The following is a 12173-nucleotide window of genomic DNA, read 5'->3' on the forward strand; positions in this document are numbered from 1 at the left end:
GGTAGGTGAATTGGCTTGGGTCGTGGGTTTGCTCCCCATTGGTCTCGGGTTCCCCTACCAGGTTATCTCGGCGGCTGGGGACTGCGGGCGGACTCATCCGCCTCTAGAGGACTAGTCTCGCCTCGTCTCGCCTCTCCCTTGACCCCAACTTGGCTCCCATAAGCCTAAGGTAAGGCGGGGTTGGTCGCTAGGACGAGACGCGGGGATACCTCTGGGTTACCAAAAAAAAAAAACAACAACAATGTTAATAGTGCAAAAGAGTCTTAAACAATCTCGAAATATAAGAGATTGTTATTAAAATAATTTATAATAAAATAAGCCCATTAATGGGCCTAGTAGGATAAATCCTACAATGGATTTGAAGGAAAGGGTAGTTTGGAAAAATATAGAGAAGTGGTGGATAAAGATAAATTTTGATGGGGCCTCAAGAGAGAATCCAAGAGTCTCGGGTGCGGGATGCATTGCAAGTAATGACGAAGGGATCGTCTTGGCAAGAGGAGCACAACTACTTTTAAATGGAACAAACAATTAGGTTGAAGCAAGGGTTTCCTTGTTGGTAATCCTTCTTGCAAACAAACTATTGGTCACAAAATTACACTTGAAAGGGGATTCAAAAATTGTCACCGAGACAATTGCCCAACGGGTGTCACAATGATGGAAAATAAACAAAATTATTTTTATCATTGGTCAAAATTTTTTAAAAAATTAAGATTTCAAAATTTCGCATCTTCGTAGAGAGGGTAATATTGAAGTAGACATACTTCCAAATTTGAGGTGTGAACTAGATGATCAGGTTGTGAGGTGGTGGGATGGCGCTGGGTTACACATGTCAGCAGTCGATTGAAGAATTCGAGCCAAAATGAGGGAGTGACATGTGGCAGAGCATGAATTAAAAATTGTATTGGGAAGCAAATTGCTTGGGTAAAGTCACGTGATAAATGCACTTGGACTCAGTATGCCATAGCTTCTCATTATACTCAACTACATGACAAAGTTTTTAGGTGAGAATTGGAGGTGGCACATGAGAGTTTAACTCATAAGAATGAGTTGGCCATTTGTATACGTCCTTGGAATCAGGATGTATTTATTAGCAATTTGGTGATGGGACAAGGGCAAGGAGTTATTTAAAAGTAGAGGTGGGCGATGAGTTGGCATTCACAAGGTGAGGTGGGCATGTAAATTTCTAGACGATGACAAAAGGCAATGGGATAAAAGCACAGTTTACATCCATGGAAGTGAATTTTTCACTCCACTCTATAAAGTAGCAATTGGTGTTCTTTGGAAAGGTATCAAAAAAATGACTTGGGGGGATTTTAAAATTTGATGACCCCTAGTTCTTGCAGATCATGAAAACATTGTTGGGGGAGGAATACTTGATGTTGGAATTCTAATATCCCACTAATGCAGACATCATTTGGATGACGATGGCGTGGGGTTTTATGTTTGGGACAATGGAAGAAGTGGTCTAGGTGGCCAAAGCATGCGTCCCAAACCACACATTGTATGGCTTAACCTCCTCGTTGGCACAGGTGGTAGCAGGATGTGGGTTGCGGCGTCCGTTTGGTGAGGGTTTGATGCCAGAAGGAAGCGAGGTAGAATTTAGAAAGTTTGTGCTCTGGAAACATGGTATAGACAAAGAGGCTAGGACTAAGGAGGCACGCTTGGAATAGGAAAAACTAAAAGATTACCTCCGAGAGAAGGAGGTGGAGATGAGAAAGGTACATCAGGCAAAGTAAAAGGATGCGGTCAAGAAGATTAATTTCGCACTAGAAGATTACTGGATTACTAGACTTGGCAAAAAGAAAATGAAAGTGTAATTGTCAGTTACTTTATGTTTTTTGGTTAAAAAATGTAGGTGTTTATGAAAAATTTCAAATGAAAATCTATAGCCATGGAGATATGTTGTGTATTTCGGTGTTGGGATAGTGACTAATACAAAGGCTTGATCTTGCCCATAGGTATTTTAGGAAGAAAGGGTAGTAAATGTTTTTTTCCTAAAAGTTCTCAAACAACTTCTTGGGGTTAATCTCAGACTTTTTAGTCTTCCCAAATAGCAATGCATACTCTTTACTTAACTATTAATATAAATATATAAACTATTACTGATAAAAAAAAAAATTATAATAAAATAAATAAAATTTGCGTTTACTAGTTTTTTAATCTAACAATAAGAAGAGTGAAAATTAGTAAAAAAAAATGAATAATTTTTTATTTAATCTATCTTATATCTATTTGTTTCATGAGTTATTCAAGAAATGTTTTGAATTATATGTAAAACATGTTTTGAAGGTGTCAAAGAACCCTTTACAAAAGACCACAATGGATCCATATATTAGACAAAAAATTGCAATATAAGAAAAAAGCAAGAAAAACTAGCAACGAGACAACAACAAAGCAACCTACCAAAAGGTAAGCTCCAATATCTAGAACCAAAGGCCCTAAAAAAATAGCCAGACAACACCAAACCACCCCAACATATGGGTCAAACCTCTAGCAACCAACAAAAATTTAACAATCAAATAACTAGAGCAGTGGATTTTGAAAAGGCTCTCATAATCTTCATTTGATGTAGAGAAAAGATCCTATTATCATACTTAATCTCCACCTCAATAGGAGAAATTGGACTAAAATATAGAATAAGGGCAACTAGAACCCCCTTGCAGCCAAGATCTGGAACAAGGGTAGCAAAAACCCCCTTACAACCATTGCAAACTCTCTTGCAAAAACAATAACCACCTCAATAGGATAAATATCCACCTCAATATGAGAGGCAAGAGAACAAGCTAACTAATGAAGAAATAAAACCCCAACCTCTTACACAAGAACAACCTCCACCTCCATATAAGAAGTCTCCACCTCAATAGGAGACACGTTAAAAAAGTTTGTGGTAAGAGAAACAAAAGCCTTGTTTTAGAAGCCATTAACCTGGGTAGATAAAGCCCCATCGTCACCCACAAGAACATACTTCTCTTCAAAACCAACAGAAGAAACCCCCAACCAAAAACACAAAAAATCAATAGAAATAGCCTCTAAAGACTCAGGGTTCATTGGCTCAAACTTAGGGAGATCCGTAAAAGCCCCTCACCAACACCTCTACTTCTTCTAAACACAATAAGGGAGACAACAAATCTCCACAAGAAGCTCCAAAACACACTTAAATAGAAAAATGGCATGAAAAGATAAATGAAAGAAAAATTCATACCCACCAAGGCAAAGCCCCCATTTTGAGAATAAATACACGTGCAACCAAAAATTTATGAGGGAAAAGTTCACCCACTAAAGAAAGGCCCTCAATCTAGGAAAATCTACCCAAATCCAATCAAATAGTCCACAAAACCACATGCACAAACATATGGACCCAACCCTTGTAAACAATAGCAACTTCCTACACTCGTTCACAACCTTCAATATCCCCTTTGTTGATATAACAAAGGGTAATGTTTTCAACTCTTTAATGCTCACATTCTAAATGACTAGGGTGAGAAGCACAAAAACCCAACCTGCCAACAATGACGACCTCCACTACAATAAAATTTCTAGTGCCCAAATCCATTGCTCCAACAATAGGAGCATCCCTACACCTAGTGTCTTCAATGTCATCAACCTCACCACCCTCTACTCCATCCTCCATAGCGACTTCATCATTTTCTACAACAAAAGCTTGAACCCCACTCGTATGTTCCATTAAAAACAATGAAGCAATATAAAGCATTGAAACATACATAGGGCAACAAAGGAGTGAACGTTAACCCCCATCCCATGCATAGCCAAAACCATTGCAACCATATCTTCCCTACCTAGATTTTTGTTATCATCTCCCTTTGCATCTTCGTCATCTCTTGGAACCTAGCTGCTCCTACTCTGCTCTCCATCACAATACATCTATTTTATTATTCGAGAAATGTTATATTTGTGAGAACAAACATATTTAATTAGTTTTAAGGTAAACACATTCATATTCATCTACAATTATTTAATTGCACCATATTTAGATCTTTAATTCTCATTTGGCATTACCTCTCTTTGGTTAACATTTGTAATATAGCTTTAGCTTATGTTGAATTAGATTATTTTATTTTAGCTTCTAAACATCATTTAAAACCAAAACTTTGAAACTAGTTCAACAATGTCATTTGTAATATGTCAAGTGATTCAATTTTTTTTAATTATATTAGTAATACTGGTAAATTAATTATTCCAACAATACTTTAAACCAACTAACATATTGTATATCTTAGATGCAATATGTCACTTGTTAATTTTTTGTTTTCAAATGGAGAAGACTTCACAATTAAGCATCCTCACTTTACAGTCCTTTAAAATTTTAAATGGTATATTATATTTTATATGTAAATTAGGAGTTTAAATATATTTTTTGGGGGTTCTAGGTAGTAATGATCATAACTAAAATTATACTACACATTTTTATATTATTGTTATAATTCTTCATTATTTTATCCCTCGTTAATGGGGCCTAGGAGGATAATATTCTGACTAACCTCAGAGTGGGAGTTCAATGGGTTGCCCTTGAGAGTGGGTGGATAAAAATCAACTTTGATGGAGCTTCTAAAGGAAATCTAGGGCCAAGCAGAATTGGATACGTGGCCTGAGACCATTTTGGTAAAATCCTAGCAGAAAGATCAAAATATGTCAGGTAGACAACCAATAATATTGTATAATTTCTAGCAACATTGTCTAGGTTGCAAATGGGGATGGATTTGAAGGCTAAGAAGATTCATTTGGAAGGGGACTCATTGATTACTGTTAATGCAATCATACAAAAATATACACCTAATTGGCAACTAGCTCATTGGTTAAGACCCCTCGAAAGCAATAGTGAGATTCGAAGAGGTGAGAATTTCTCATGGCTATAGGGATGAGAATTATGTGGCAGATAGACTTGGCAAATTGGTAGTAGATGAGGGAGAAGGAAATCACACTTGAGATTGAGGCATAATAATAATTACCAATTGTTCTTTGTAGATGCAAAATCACCCAAGATACGACGCTACACTTCTCATAGAGAATAATCATGTTGGAGAGAGGTAGATTTTTGGCCATGACATATCGTGAGGGGGGAAGAAGGACATCATAAGAACATATGTCACTAAACGGATTCTTGAATGGACAACATCATCAAATCAAGGCATGAGGAGGGTCAATAAACGAGATTACCGATACAAAGAAACATGTCACTCAAATTAGGGGAGAAAGAATAGGGAATGATGGGATGACCAACGTGTGCAATACCATGTTTCAAATTGTTGACAGACTTGTGAAAGTTATTAACTAGTCATTAATAGAGGGATGTGAAAGGATAGATCACGACCAATGACATCATATGAGATTCATCTGGAAATGTTCGGCCAATATGTTATTAATTAACTGTGCCTAGTAATCATGATGATGCTATAAGGTGTGTAGGTAGATAAAGCCTTAGGCGGTCATGCATGACTCATTTGGAAATTGCCACTTTGAGCCAAAAACTCAATTGGAGATGGACACATTGCTTTTGCTCAAATCAACTAAGAGGCAAATGTCGTTTATTGGTGAAGTTTTAGACAAGAGGTTAGCAACCATTTTATCTATGGGGCATCTGCTGGTTCATCATTCGGTTACGGTGGTGTTAAATCCATAATTTCTCAAGGCCTATCATTGACACAGGGTAAATATTGATATCATAGCAATGTTCCTTGCAATGTTGCTAGATATAGGGGTGTCGAAGGATGGAGCCAAGAAGATGTGTCAAATGCTCTTCAAACACACCTTCTTGGAAGACACTGATATCGCCCTGGACAATGTGGATGGCAACTTACTGGTTCCTCTATCATAAAATTACTAGATGTCAAAGGTGTTGGCATGTTGGCATAACTGATGGAGATGATGGTGTATCGGTAAAGGACTGTTGGTGATGATATATTAAAGGACAGTTGGTGATGATATATTGATGGACTGTTGGTAATGATAAAATTATGAAATGATTCTTGATGATCAGTTATTTGTGTTGTCATTGATGGCAACCATATTTGTCCATGTTTGTTTATGCTTGGTATGTCATCTAAGTCTATTGGTTAAGTCTAACGGGTAATGGATTGAATTTCAGAGAAGGAGATGGTTGCGGTAGTAATCTGTGTTGAGTCCATGACATGAACCGCATCATGTTTGGAGAACCGAAAGTCATGTTTGTAAATGACTACTCTATAATCAGCTAGGGTTTGAGAACCGGTAACAAGATCCTTTGACCAGTGATGTTTTATGGTTTGGTGGTGATTATTTTCATGTTCATAAGTTGATGATGACATGTCAAAATTTGTGTGAAGAGATGAGATGTTGTTTTGGCCCGTACAAGGATCAAATTTATTGGGAAGCAACAAAGTGCTTAGCAAAATGTGTTAAGGGTTTGCAACTTATTAGATCAATGTGCGGTGATGAGTTATGATCATTCAACAGTTGTAATTGTCTTGTAATTTGTTATAATGATTTGTAATGTTTTGTAATGATTTGATATGATCTATGATGTAGATTCATTGTAAGTTAGGGTTATGTAACCGACCTAATTGTAAAGTCTATTTAGGTTGGATTTTAGAAGGTTTTTTGTGTCAATGATCAAAGAAGTGTGTGTGTGTGCTAAACTAGATTGAGATGTTTGCATGAGAGAAGCAGATTGGAGCTAACAAGGATCTGTAATAGCAAGCTATGAAGTGCCAAGTCTAGATCATTTATCTGTTGTTTCCTAACAGTTGCAACAACATTAAAATCCCTTAATCGGGTAGGTCTTGTATACGGTGAAAATGGATACAACAATAATATTGAAAGGCTAAATGAATTCAACCACAAAACCCTAGCCTAACGACAACAAAGATCCACCATAACATATGAAGATTACCTAAGACAATGCAAATCAAATGAAATCACAAAGATTATACCATCACATGTCCAATAGGGTTTGGATCTCCATTCTTCCTATCTCCATTGATCTTGCTTGATATATTTGCTCTCATATTTTATGTGCACAAGAGCTCAACAAAGAATGGAAATGTGGTTGCAAGTAGGATTGCATATGAAAGTGCAAAAGGCGTAGTGTAGTCGAGTGCGTAATTGAGCTAGGGTTTGATAATGAAGGAATCATCTCCTTATATAGAAGACACCATAAGAAATGGAGGGATAAGATTGAGAGATGTAAAAGATAAATGGTCGGCTATGATTAGAGGGTAGGTAGAATAAATAATAAAATAATGAAAGGGTAGGTAGTGTATGAGTTAAGAGATGAATGACATGTGTCATTGGAGGAAAAGGTTAATGAATTAATTAAATAAATAAAGATTTTTAATTAATAGAAGAAGTGGGATCAATAAAATAAATAAGATATTTATTTAATTTAGGAAAATGATAATTTTAATAAATAAATGCATTTATTTAAATAAGAAATAAGGCTAGAAGAGGATAAATGAATTAATTAAATAAATAAAGATTTATTTAATTAATAGAAGAATTAGGCTTAAGATAATTAAATAAATAAATATATTTATTTAATTAGACATGACAATTTTAGGTGTCTACATTTTGCCCCTCTTTGAAACAATGCAGCTTGTTGTGTTGTTTCAAAGAAGATAAGATAAACTGATACAAAGTTGCCCCAAGATGGGAATGATATGCACCCTCAAGAGATTGGATGAAAATGTCTGAAAAGATCACAGACAATCTCTCGATAAGAAAGAAAGGCTATAATGGACTGACTGGATAGAGTGATAGAGTCACAGGATAAAGAAGACTGACTCGGGAAACGAGGGCTAGATTTAGGGCTAGGGCAGTCTATAAAATAGACCACGAGGGGAATACATCCTCATTGTCATCCACACATCCAAGAGATTAGAGTGCAGAGAGAGAATAGAGCAGTAGTAGTCAGCAGCGATGGCATTGGTGCATAGATTCGATCACGTTCGCCGATTTCAGAGGCCAATCGACGCAGGAGAGCCGGTAAGTACCACAAAACCTCCTTGTAATTTGTCGCAATAAATGTTGTTATTAATGCATGCTAGGTAGTGCAATAAATGCGCTTTAGGATAATGTCAAAAAATGTCAAAAATGTGTAGGCGCGTCTGCGTTGGTGTCAGGTGCGTCTAGGTTGACTAGGCACGTCTGCGTTGGTGCTAGGTGCGTCTATGCCGGAAAAAGTGTATGTGCCAGATGCGAGCGCGTCTGCGTTGTGTAGGTGCATTTGTGAAATGTGGGCACGTTTGTGCAGGACAGGTGCGTCTGTGTAGAGCAGAGGTACGTCTGTGTATTTCAGGCACATCTGTGCAAAGAAGGCGCGTTTGTACAATCTATAAGCGCGTTTATGTCTTCAAGGTCAAATCAGCAGTTCTGTGATGAACATACATTGTCAATTGGATAAGCTGCTGAGAGGATACACTCAAGAAGGTCCTCTAGGGAAGACTAGGATAGTAGATAGGGCTAGGATTGACAATTCTGTGATAGAACATACGTTGCCAATTGGATAAGCTGCTGAGAGGATACACTCAAACAGGTCCTAGGATAGGATTGATCAAGGCACTTTGTGTTGAACAGTGAGTACCAAGACATAGAACTTTGTGATGAATATGGAGTACCAATAGGAGCAACACTTTGTGATGAACAGGTAGTGCAAATATGAGCAGCACTTTGTGATGAACAGGGAGTGCAAAACACGTAGTACTTTGTGATGAACAGGGAGTACCATTAGGATAGAAGCAACACTTTGTGATGAACAATGAGTGTCACCAGGATAGAAGCAACACTTTGTGATGAACAGTGAGTGTCACTTTGATAGAGCGCCATTTTATAGATACAAGCACTAGGATAATAAGAAGCCTTTTGTGATGAACAGTGAATGCTACTTTGACTGACATGATCGATTTGCTTGATTGCAAGAGTACCTACCTATGCTGGAGTCACGAGAGAGATTCCTGTCGACTCAAAGGTTACGATCGGAGCTGACATTTGAGGATCAAGCTGCCATTGAGGTTATGGGTTTGAGATTCATTCTATATGTGCCTGAATTTTGGGCGAACATGGGGTTGCTGATTGCGCTGGCTGAGAGGTGGCATTCAGAGACATGCACTTTTCATTTGCTTATGGGTGAGATGACAGTCACCTTAGAGGATGTATACAGGATACTGCGGATACCGATCGATGGGGAGTTGATACCCTACAATCGAGATGGAGACAAGGAGGCATTGAGACGAGTGTTCCGGGATCTGAGACTGGAGATGAGGGTTGGACATGTAGCATGGGACACGATGACAGCGATAGGACTGGCACTACTAGTAGTGCTAGGAGGAGTGATCAGTGGGTTCCTGTGTCCAGACAGGGCGACATGAGGGTTGGTTGTGGGCTGGGGGAGCACCTTGGAGCCACTGGTTACACAACATACCAGATATGCCTGGGGACCGTGTGTGCTGGCACACTTATACTATGAGCTTCATCAGTTTGTTTATCATGGATCCGTAGGATTGGGCTGCGGGGTTACATTGTTGCAGGTTTGGGCATATGAGCATCTGCTAGTCACATGACCGATACATTTCAGGGGCCAGGGTCATGGACGCAGTTTTGTTCATTTATATGATATGATACCTCACAGCCATGGATTGGTAGGTTGGAGCACTGGCATCGAGTGATTGATGAGATTGACACTGTGATATGGAGGTCGTACCACGAGTGCGAGCAATGGGAGGATGATGTAGTGGATCTGCCATACACATTCAGGAGCAGATATCTGATTGGGTGGACACCCTATGTACTGGAGAGGCAGTTAGTGGACAGGGTATGCAGGCAGTTTGGCAGGATCCAGCGGATGCCACGGGGTTCCGGTATGTATGCACAGACAGTGCGAGACCAGGCACACTTTGGGCCACTATTATCATATGATCAGGCCGTGATGCAGTTGGTAGATATGGTGGCCATGCCATGGGATATGTGGCCTAAGATTGAGGATGTAGGGATGGATGCAGAGTATACTGCATATTGGGCAAAGCATCCATTTCCACGCCTGACAGATCCAGGTGAGCAGATAGATGGAGATGGCGGAGGGGATGAGGATGATGATGGAGATGGTGGAGGTAGAGGTCGACGGAGGAGGCGGGGTGTAGTTGGAGAGAGGAGAGTGGCTCCACGGAGAGAGGGTGGGGAGGAGAGACAGGCTCGGGTGGTGAGGGGTCACGGTGGATTGCCATTACAAGTGCCAGCAGCACAGGGTCCTAGACAGGTGCAGGGACAGGGACAAAGGTAGGTACAGGTACAGGTACAGGTACAGACACAGGCATAGGCACAACCACCAGTACAGGGGGAGCCACTGGCATAGGGGGCCGAGGAGGAGGAGGATGAGCTATTTGAGATGAGGGAGATCTGCCAGGGACAGGCAGATGAGATCCAGGATCTAGAGAGGGAGATAGCTAGGCTCGGGAGATAGCTGAGGGATACTGAGCGGGAGCGAGATCAGGCTATCCAGCGCTATACTGAGGCTGAGACAACACTGAGGGCTAGGAGGCAGGTGGCAGAGGACACAGGGGCTGGATACGCCTATGTTCTGCGGGTAGGGGAGGAGATAGGCTATTGGCAAGACCTATACTACGGGGTAGTGCCACCAGAGCAGCGGGCGAGGACCTTTCGCAGACCATCGCGAACAACGACAGCTACTGGAGGGAGTCAGAGGAGACAGGCGTCCAACGGTGGGATTATGGGTCCTCCACCACCACCAGATAGAGGGGACATGAGAGATGATCCTGGGGTGGGCCTTCTAGGGCTCAAACTTTGTCGAGGCCAGCGGCTCCGAGGGAGGGAGTTCATCATAGCCATAGAGGGCTCCCTATGTATCAGTTTTGTACCATTTTGTATTATGATGTAGACAGCTTCGGGTGATTGTAGCCATATGATTTTGACATCATTGTATCATGACACTTTTGATTATATATATATGAGATGATTCATGTTTGCGGCAGCTATATGCATGTGTACCTATGTGATGAGATGTTTCATGATGTATGTTTCTATGTGATGATTATGATATGGATGCAAATATGTACATGATAAAATACAATATTTTTTATGTTTTATGTTTTTAATATGTTATGCATGATGCAAATGTGAATGTATGAAATTCAAATGAACATGATAATATAAATGACTATTTACATGATGAGAATGTAAGATGTGCTAACATGTGTTGTGTGCAGGATGTGACGCAATTGTGATATCTATATGTATGTATGAACTTTTAACATGTGGTAATGCAAGTACAACTACATGAAATGTTTATGGCATGTCATTATACTCAATTATGTGATAGCAGGCTACACGGGCTCAAGAAGGACAATAGAGGTCAATCAAGAACGGGGGATGGAAGATAGAAGATATGAAAGTGAAAGAGCTTCTTGTGCGTTATCATCATTGAGCTTTATTATGGCAAAATAGGTTATGACAATCGAGGCATATGTTCGACCCAGAAAGTCATTGTACCTGTTTGCATGGAGATAAGATAGTTGCAAACAAGGAATGCCCTAGTTCATACTAGACTCACAGTGTCCTCATATCCTTGGACAAGTCATAGCATTACTAAGAGACAATCCACAGAGAGTAAAAGAAAAATAGGTGACGATACGCCATCCTCACCTTTCTAGTCAAAGACAGCCTGGAGATAGAATCCCTACTCATAGACATCCTGGAAAAGCTAAAAGACATGTCACCAAAAAGATAAAATCAAAAGAAAACCAGGACTCGACACCAACATCCACTGTAGTCCTCAAGTTTAGTGTCTCTTGTCACTTGTATAAGTTTATTTAATTGTGGTCACAATGTTTACTTTCACAAAAAGGATAGATAGCACTAAACCATATGTTGGCTGAGTTTGTTGAAAGATTTGATTTGTTGAAGCCTATTGTTACTGCTGTGTCTCATCTAAAACTAACTGAATCCATGCAACTGATACTTTATTGCAGAGAAGAAGGAACTTTATTGCAGATCTATGATGCAAATGCTACTTTATTGTGGATTGTGTGCGAATAGACTGAAGAAAAGTAGAAGAAACTGTACTCCTCGAAACATGTGATGCTCTCAGTTCCACACCCATCACTAGAAGTAAGATTTGCCTTAGCCATAGATAGGAGTTGATTTATTATGGATGGAAAGAGGGGAAAAGG

Source organism: Cryptomeria japonica, chromosome 5, assembly GCF_030272615.1.
Source record: "Cryptomeria japonica chromosome 5, Sugi_1.0, whole genome shotgun sequence".
NCBI lineage: Eukaryota > Viridiplantae > Streptophyta > Pinopsida > Cupressales > Cupressaceae > Cryptomeria > Cryptomeria japonica.